Source organism: Cupressus sempervirens, chromosome 5 (genome assembly GCF_028749045.1).
Source record: "Cupressus sempervirens isolate cs-2001-9-10 chromosome 5, ASM2874904v1, whole genome shotgun sequence".
Taxonomy (NCBI): Eukaryota; Viridiplantae; Streptophyta; class Pinopsida; order Cupressales; family Cupressaceae; genus Cupressus; species Cupressus sempervirens.
This window is the reverse complement of record NC_143122.1, coordinates 932475409-932485763: the sequence shown is the minus strand read 5'-3', so window position 1 is coordinate 932485763 and position 10355 is coordinate 932475409. Positions and strand designations below refer to the sequence as shown.

General features: G+C 36.4%; 2 pseudogenes; both read right to left on the bottom strand.

The window, feature by feature from the left end:
• Positions 1-5837: 5837 nt before the first annotated feature.
• Positions 5838-6337, bottom strand: LOC149559013 (protein MID1-COMPLEMENTING ACTIVITY 1 pseudogene; annotated as a pseudogene).
• A 3105-nt stretch (positions 6338-9442) lies between these two features.
• On the bottom strand, positions 9443-9933 carry LOC149559012 (protein MID1-COMPLEMENTING ACTIVITY 1-like; annotated as a pseudogene).
• Positions 9934-10355: the final 422 nt, after the last annotated feature.

Genomic DNA, 10355 nt, shown 5'->3' with positions numbered 1-10355 from the left:
CAACCTTGAGGAGGGAATAAGGAGATTGCTTGAAAAAGATATTTCAAGACCCAAAAGGGAAGATCCCAAGTCAAAAGAAAGCAAAAATCCAAAAGAGAACCATTTTCCAACGAGATGGGTAGGACGAGGTACTAACTAACCAAGATCAAACATGAGGAAAGCTATATCCTGCAAGGACGTATCAGAGAGCACCTCAGCTAGTGGATTTGGATGAGTGATGCATCTGACAAGCTGAACTAAGAAGGATAACACTTTGGTGATAGGAAATCTAGCTAAAGGATGCATCGGAATAGCTAACCAAGGTGTGCGATGTGTGCAAGATGTTGATCAAGGACGAACTGACACGAATGTTGGATAGATACAATGGTGCTAAGCTAAAGAGGATGTACAAGCTGATGGACCAATATATGTTACAAATGTACAAGTTTGTTCATGTTTTGGTTTTTTCTGAGATGGAAATGTTTGTGAAGGATGGGATGTCTATAATAGTTGATAGGTGGATAGGTAGATGGTTTGCGAAAAGCTTAAGTGAAAATGGGGTTCTTTGTGTGCATGTGATAGGATACAAGATTATTTACAAGCTTGAATATGGTACAAGCTTTGGACAAGATTTGTATATACAAGGTATGGTACAAGATTTACAAGTTATAATACAAGATTTGGTACAAGATTTACAAGCTGAGGTTCAAGATTTACAAGCTGAGGTACAAGATTTACAAGCTGTACAGGAGGTATTTACAAACTCTATTAGATTTTGGATATTTGGTTGGAACACCAAGGGAACAGGCAGGTGTTTTATGGTGATGGTGGGTGGATGGATGAGGGATAGGATAGTGATAGATAATGGATTAGTCTTTAGTACACAAGGCACCTGAATTATCAGGTTTCCACTAAAGTACCTATCCAAGGCACTTGAATTGCCAAGTTTTCACCATTGGATGCTTATTTCTCTTTACTATTTCTTTTGTATTTTTCAAAAGCTAGGTATACCAAAGATCTTCAAGCATAGAACTTCTTGAGATGAATGATGTTAGTGGGATCATTCAAGAGTTCTCCTTCTAGTGTAGATAACTAATAGACTCCAGAGCCAAAGGAGGCAATAACCACATAGGGACCAAGCCATGTAGGTTCAAACTTGCCTTTCTTTTCTCGATCTACTTGGACTTTCATATTTTCTTTGAAGACCATGTCACCTGGCTGAAAGTGTCGTGGGAGGACCTTCTTGTTGAAATTCCTTTTGAGACAAGTTTGGTAGACTGTGAGATGGTCAAAGGCTTATTGTCTCTTCTCATCTAAGAGATCTAGCTAGGTGAGCCGAGCTACTCTGTATTCTTCATCTGAGATTTGCGGTCGCAAAGATATGCGTAGTGAGGGAAGTTCAACTTCTATAGGTAATACTACTTCGACACCATAGACTAGGGAGTATGGACTTATTCTTGTGGATGTACGAAAAGAAGTTTGATAGGCCCATAGAGCCGGATTTATTTGTAGGCACCAATCGCGACGAAAATCATTGACAACTTTCTTTAGGATTTTGAGGAGGGTTTTGTTAGTTGCCTCTGCCTGGCCGTTACCTTGTGGGAAATATGGGCTAGAAAAGTGGTGATGGATGTGGAGGGAAGTGCATAATTCTTCCATGTTGAGATTTTCAAAGTTACCTCTGTGGTAAGTGAAGATGGTGGATGGGATGCCGAAGCGGCAAACAATGTGGTATAAGATGAACTTGGAGACCTGAACTCATGTAGCTGAGACTAGGGGGACTACTTCCACCCATTTAGTGAAATAGTTTGTAGCTGTTATTATCCATTTATGTCCATCAGATGAGAGAGGTGTGATAGTTCCAACTAGATCAAGGCCCCAACAAGAAAAAGGCCAAGGTGGTGCAATAGGCTGTAGCTCTTGTGACGGAGCATGCACAAGATTTGCATGCTGCCGACATGGGAGACACTTTCTGACAAATTCACAGGAGTCTTCTTCAATGGTAGGCCAATAGTAACCTCCTCTAAGGATTTGTCGAGCTAGGATAATACCACTCGTGTGGGCACCGCAAAGTCCAGAATGCACTTCTTTTAATGCCATCGCGGCCTCATTTTCATCTAAACATCGAGAGAGGGTATCATGATAACCATTACAATATAGGGTATTGGCTATGATGACATAGTGAGATGATTTTTGAATAAGGTTCTGGCATTGGGTGCGTGTGAGGTGAGGAGATATGATACCATCATTAAGGTAAGCATGAATTTCATGGTACTAAGGGGATTGGGGACCAACCAAGATACAAACACGGTTTGAATCCTCATTCGCATAGGTGGGTGTGAGGAGCTGCTCGACTAAAAAATCATACTACGTAGCTTCTTGGAGAATTTCCAAGAGCGAGCCGATACTAGCCATGGCATCTGTTGCCTTGTTCTACATTCGTGGCACTTGTGTAAACTGAAGCTTTGTAAAATGTTGGGTTAGCTGATCAACTAGCTCTTTGTAGGGTAATAGCTTTTCATCTTTGGTTTGATATTCATTTAGGACTTTTTTGATGATGAGCTGAGAATCGCCAAAGACTTGTAACTTAGTGATATTCCATTCTGCTGCTATCTTTAATCCTACTATGAGAGCCTCATATTCTGCGATATTGTTGGTACTAGGGAATTGTAGCTTGAAAGCTTTTGGAATATAATCTCCTTGAGGTGTGACCAACAATATTCCTTCCTCTGATCCATGAGATGTGTATGAGCCATCTAAAAGTATACAAGGGCAAAACTCTAATGGGGATCAACTGAAAGAGTGACAAAGAATCAGCAAATTCTTTTTCAATTTTGGTAAATATGGTTAGTGCACTAGCTTTTGAAGAGCGGCATATACCTTAACAAACCACAAGCTGACCATTTCTATGAGTGGTTCAGACAGAGGAAATGAAAAGACCTTGAAGTCTGTAAACATACCCCAATTAGACTCTAATATTCATACAACCTGCACACCATGGCCTTTTAGAATCGCTATTGTTCAAAGGAATATAAATGTTTTGCATTGGTGCACCTTCCAAAGAATGATTTTTAAGGTAATGACCAAGAATGGCTAAGAATATTAAATGATGGTAATGCTAAAGAAAAACCTTGTCATAGATGCATGGAAATAAGCTTGAGGAGTTGATAATTTCTTTTGAAAAGGAACTTACCAAAATTTAAGCAGGTTGGTGTTTTGATGGTCTTGTGATAGATTCAATGAGAGTTTCTATGGATAAAAAAATCTCAATTGGTGGTGCTTGGAAGGAGCTAATAATTCTAGGAAAACAAGTTAGTCCCATGCTTTAAAGTACTCAAATATTAGATTGTTGTATGTGCAGTGGCAATAAAGATTCAATTCCATATACAGATGTCAGGGTTAGAAATTTATGTCTATTGTCAAAAAAATCTTATCAAGTCAACTAGTTATAAAAATCTGAGTATGTGGTACTATAGTTGTTGCACATGGATTGGATATCTCTTCCTTCCAAAAATGGAATTTATGTCCATGGCCACAATTCTCATCAAGTGAACCTGTTAAAAATATCTGATTACATGGTTCTATAACTGCTATAAGTGGATTAGAACCTCACTAAAGGATTTGGTTCTACCTTATCAAGAGATGGAAAACCATGATGGTGGAACACCCAGTGATGTAATGAGACAAATAATTTCAGCATGTGGTAAATCTTGTAGTTAGGACAAGCAATGGAGTCCCAAGCCCTTCTTTTTCTTTTGAAAAACACAAGTATGAGATAAGACAAAGACATGATTTGAATGTATCCCTTTGAACATCACGTTTACACTTGGGCAACACAGTGAGTTGTCATGGTTTTCAAGAACAAGTAAGAGACTGAAATTGTCCCTATCACAACCAATCTTCCATTTGGTTGCTGGGTGTGATGAAGTTATAAGTCCCATCCTTGGAAATTTTCCACCAAGAAGATGAGACTAGAAAATGCACAGAAAATGGAACCACAGAAAGAAAAGACAAGTCCCTAAGCAAGTCAATTTTCCACCAAGAGGATCATAAAAAGGATAAAAAGAGAAAATGTGAATGAAGTCATCTTTTTAGTGCCACATTCATTGTTAATATGTATAGAAGGGTAAAGTCGCCTTAAATTTCCATTAAATAAAATGTTAAAATATAATACAAGTAGATGATTCAAGTGCAAGGGTCTATCAAAAATCAATGAAGCCTGATGTGTTAAAACTAGAGCCCAGAAATCCATGAAAATAACTAGAAATAAAACGAGACAAAATTGAAACAAAGAACACCAGAAATATCTTGGGAAACCCTTTGAGAATGAAGGGAAAAAACCTAGCCACACAACACAAAAATATCTTTATTGAAAATGAAAATGTTCAAGTGTACAATGCCTCGCACTTAATGCGATATATATAACAATAGGAGAGACTCTTCATATTATAACTGAAGGTCTATTGAGATTCTCATAACTCCTATGACTCTTCGAATATTCATGCCTCAATGCATGAGAATGACACATGTCATTTACATTTAATGTTACAAATTAAACTTAAGTGTCCTTTTTAGCTGAAGATGATGATAACGATAATAATGTCCAAATAAAGATCTCTATTGCAGCTACAAACTTTAACACTCCCTCTTAGCAAGAGAGAGATCTCTAGCTAAATCAATCACATAAAGCTGCAACAAAAAAATGTCAATGATAAATTATGATCATATGAATTCAAAGCATAATTCATGGAGTTACTCAACATGAATACCTGTATCAATGAATCATATTCATGGAATCACTCAACATGAAAACCTATATCAATGAATCATATTCATGGAATCACTCAACATGAAAACCTATAATAATGAATCATATTCATGTAATCACTCAACATGAAAATGTGTAACAATGAGTCATATTCATGGAATCACTTAACATGAAAAGATTTGCAAGACTCACTACTAAGCCTTTGTTCACAGACTCTCTCAATGTGAACTGTCATGGAATCTCTCAACATGACATCCAACTCCCATCATGGAATCCCCAACGTGATGACATCATGGACTCTCTCAACATGATGTTCACTATCGCATAGTGAAAGAATTTTCATAGCTAATCTTACAATCTCCTTTATTCACACAAGAAAATAGACAATAACAAACTAAGACTTGATTCCATTTAAGTCTCAAATTTCATAAATACCACAAGCATCACAAGAATTTATGAGAGTGATAGGGATTCCATAAGTACTCCCTCTTTATTATGAAGCCTCCCTCTGAAGCTCAACATCTCTCTTTGGAGCTATAATCCTTATCTTGTTGCAGCCATTTCAATGACCACCGAAGCATCAGATCAGCTCACTGCAAGATCATTAGTACTTCTCTTTGTGGTCTAATCTCAATAAATACACATACACAAAGAGATTTAGAATAATGCCTCAACAGAAAATGTAAATTTTATTTCATAATTGTAAGAATATACTTTAAAGTTTAAATATCACAATAATACTTATCTCTACAACCTGTACTAGACCAAAGTTTCGTATCTGTGTTTCATATGATGCACAAGAATGTTTTTAAACCAACATTAACATGCACCAGCCCTTGGCTTTCCAAGCATTTTCCATTCTTAGAGAAGTTTCTTTAAATCAAAATTAACATGGACCAGCCCAAGGTTTCCAAGCACTTCCATCTTGCTTCTGAAGATAACTTCTATCCATTAGGTAGGGTGGTTGTTCAGAACAATATGCACAAGGATGATTATCTTCCTGACAACTTGAACGACAAAAATGTTTATTGTCGAAAGGAATATATACCACAGACTCGGTAATCACATCACATTGATCATTGTTCAAGCATCAAGAACTTTGTAATTCAACTTGTAGTTTCTCACTCTCTCTCTTAAGAGCCTCCTCAAATCCCAAGTCAGGATACCTATGGGAGAATGATTTCTGCAACATTGAGGTGTTCATTATCGAAGATTATGGATTCAAGATTTCTTGATGAACTTCCTCCTCTTCATCATCAAGGGTGTATTCCCACTAGTCCTTATCAATAGATTGTAGTCGTTCCTTGACTCTGTAATTATCGAAGAAGCTAATAAGAGGAATTAGCTTCAAATATCTATCAATTTCCACCTGCACTACCACCCCATTGCCAGAAAATACAAATAGCTCATATTCTGGCAACTATCCACGAGAATATAAGACCTCCTGAGTGCATCTTAAAGCTGTTCCAGAGGCTCTCTGGTTTCATGATATTTCTTCAACTCGGTAATCTTAAGTCGTTCCAATAGATTCCCAATAAGCTTTAGGTTCTAAGAAAATTGATGACATATTCTTTTAATGCATCCGTGCATTGCTGGCTGCCTTCACCATCAAGGCAATCAGTCTGACAACATCGAGCCTTGTCAACTGTGCAACGTTGGCCAGATCCTCCATATGGTCCCATGGAATTCCTGCCCTCATCACTCAAATCCTTTCCAAATAAAGAAAGAAACTAACGCCAATGACTGCCTCAAATTAATGAAAAGAAAGAAACTGATGCCAATGAGAAGATCAAATTGTAAAATTTGTTGGCAAAAAGAAACCGATGCCCAGACAGCGTCCACATAATGCAATAGAAACATAAATCTTGCATAAAGAGAAATGATATGCATACCCCAAAGACAAGTGATACAAACATCAAACTCATAAAATAATAAGTAGCGCCTGAAGCCAAAATAGGAAACGAATAAAAGAAGACAAGATTATCGACACTTGGCAATTAAAAAACTGATCATACAAAATTCTGTCATCATGAATAACATTGAAAGGAAGAGAGCACCAAGTGACCACCAAATCTTAATTCATGACAGAGAATAAAAGAAGGAAATATTAAGCAAGAAAATGATTAATAACCTGAGAATGCTAAAATAAAAAACTCCAGCATGAAAATGACACATGCACGGTGTCTGGTTGTAGAGATATATGACTCACCTTACCAAACCTTTTTTACTTACACAAGATGTCATTGAGAACTAAAAGAAAAAACTCATCCTGGTTTCAAGGTCAAGCCCATCTTCAAAGAACAAAGAGATCCAATTCAAGACTCTATCAGCAATAGGCAAGAATGCATGCTATACAAGATCACAACCAATTCAATAACTTTGGATGCTTCTCCACTATCAACCAAATTTACAATATTTCTGAAAAATAAAATTGCCAACATGCAAGTTCCTATTTGGAAAAATGAAACAACCAATCAATATCAACACTAGAATGAAAAGCATCGTTACACTGGCATCACTTCTCCAGATCTCCCATATACGATAAGAAAACCTTGATAACAAGATACATCATTATATTTATATATATATATATATATATATCGTGCCACATCATCACAGAAGGCAAGCTAGAATACTCAACACAAAGGATAGCCGAGACCTCACACAACCATAATATGAGCCAAATCCACATACGACAATTAAATGAAGGAAAATGACACTTGCATGATACTAAGACAACACTGAAATATTTGAAGTGGTTACATATTATGAGCTACCAACTGAAAAAAGATACAAGATAGAACACAATCTATTGAGCATGGCGCCTAAAACCGTTGAACACCAGCAAGAAAACAAAATAGCTACAAAAGACTCCAAGCTAATAAAATATTGCCTCATCTCTATATAGAAATACAAAAATAAGCAAAAAATGAAGATCCAAATTGTTACAATTTTTTTAATATAACAAGATAAGATCTGCGCAACAAAAGAAATTATTGCATGAATCTAGTATAACTTGAAATGCTATATTTTTGTCATCAATAACTAGGCTCTGATACCATGTTAAAACTAGAGCCCAGAAATTCATGAAAATGACCAGCAATAAAAGAGACAAAACTGAAACAAAGAACACCAAAAATATTTTGGGAAACCTTTCAAGAATGAAGGAAAAAAAAACCCAACCACACAACACAAAAAATATCTTTATTGATAATGAAAATGTTCAAATGTACAATGCCTATCGCTTAATGTGATATATATAACAATAGGAGAGACTCTTCACCTTATAACCAAAGGTCTCTTGAGATTCTCATAACTCCTATGACTCTTCGAATATTCATGCCTCAATGCATGCAAATGACACATGTCATTTACATTTAATGTTATAAATTAAACTCAAGTGTCATTTTCAGCTGAAGATGATAATAATGGTAATAACATCTAGATAAAGAACTCTATCGCAGCTACAAACTTTAACACTCCCTCTTAGCAAGAGAGAGATCTTTAGAGCTGAATCAGTCACATAAAGCTACAACAAAAAATGCCAATGATAAATTCTGATCATATAAATTCAAAGCATAATTCATGGAGTTACTCAACATGAATACTTGTAACAATGAATCATATTCATGGAATCACTCAACTTGAAAACCTGTAAAAATGAATCATATTCATGGAATCACTCAACATGACAACCTATAATAATGAATCATATTCATGGAATCACTCAACATGAAAACCTGTAACAATGAGTCATATTCATGAAATCACTTAATATGAAAAGATTTGCAAGACTCACTGCTAAGCCTTTGTTCACAAACTCTCTCAACATGAACTGTCATGGAATCTCTCAACATGACATCCAACTCCCATCACAGAATCCCCAACGTGATGACATCATGGACTCTCTCAACATGATGTTCACTATCCCATAGTGAAAGAATTTCCATAGCTGATCTTACAATCTCCTTTATTCACACAAGAAAATAGACAATAACAAACTAAGACTTGATTCCATTTAAGTCTCAAATTTCAAAAATACCACAAGCATCACAAGCATTTATGAGAGTGATAGGGATTCCATAAGTACTCCCTCTTAATTATGAAGCCTCCCTCTGAAGCTCAACATCTCTTTGGAGCTATAATCCTTATCTTGTTGCAGCCAGTTAAATGACCATCGAAGCATCAGATTGGCTCACAGCAAGATCATTAGTACTTCTCTTTGTGGTCTAATCTCAATAAAAACACACAAACAAAGAGATTTATAATAATGCCTCTACAGAAAATGTAAATGTTATTGCATAATTATAAGAATATACTTTAAAGTTTAAACGTCACAATAATACTTATCTCTGCAACCTGTACTAGACTAAAGTTTCGTATCTGTGTTTCATATGATGTACAAGAATGTTTTTAAACCAACATTAACGTGCACCAGCCCTTGGCTTTCCAAGCATTTTATATTATTAGAGAAGTTTCTTTAAATCAGTATTCACATGGACCAGCCCAAGGTTTCCAAGAACTTCCATCTTGCTTCTGAAGATAACTTCCATCCATTGGGCAGGGTTGTTGTTCACAACAATCTGCACAAAGATGATTATCTTCCTCACAACTTGAATGGTGAAAATGTTTATTATTGGAAGGAATATTTACCACAGACTTGGTAATCACATCACATTGATCACTGTTCAAGTATCAGGAACTTTGTAGCTCAACTTGCAGTTTCTCACACTCTCTTTTAAAAGCCTCCTCAAATCCCAAGTTAGGATACCTATGGGAGAGTGATTTCTGCAACATTGAGGTGTTCATTATTGAAGATTCTATATTTAGGATTGCTTGATGAACTTCCTCCTCCTCTTCATCAAGGGTGTATTCCCGTTGGTCCTTCTCAATAGCTTGCAGTCGTTCCTTGACTCTGTAATTATCAAATAAGCTAATAAGAGGAATTAGCTTCAAATATCTGTCAATTTCCACCTGCACTGCCACCCCATTGCCAGCAAATACAGATAGCTCCTATTCTGGCAACTATCCATGAGAATATAAGACCTCCTAAGTGCATCTTCAAGCTGTTCTAGAGGCTCTCTGGTTTCAAGATATTTCTTCAACTCGATAATCTTAAGTCGTTCCAGCAGATTCCCAATAAGCTTTAGGTTCTAAGCAAATTGACGATAATTCTTTTAACGCATCCGTGCATTGCTGGCCGCCTTCACCATCAAGGCAATCAGTCTGATAGCATCGAGCCCTGTCAACTATGCAACGTTGGCCAGATCCCCCATATGGTCCCATGGAATTCCTTCCCTCATCACTCAAATAAATTCCAAATAAAGAAAGAAACTAATGCCAATGACTGCCTCAAATTAATGAAAAGAAAGAAACTGATGCCAATGAGAAGTTCAAATCGTAAAATTGGTTGGCAAAAAGAAACTGATGCCTAGACAGCGTCCACATAAAGCAATAAAAATATAAATCTTGCATAAAGAGAAATGATATGCATACCCCAAAGACGAGTGATACAAACATCAAACTCATAAAATAATAAGTAACACCTGAAGCCAAAATAGGAAACCAATAAAAAGAAGACAAGATTATCGACACTTGGCAATTAAAA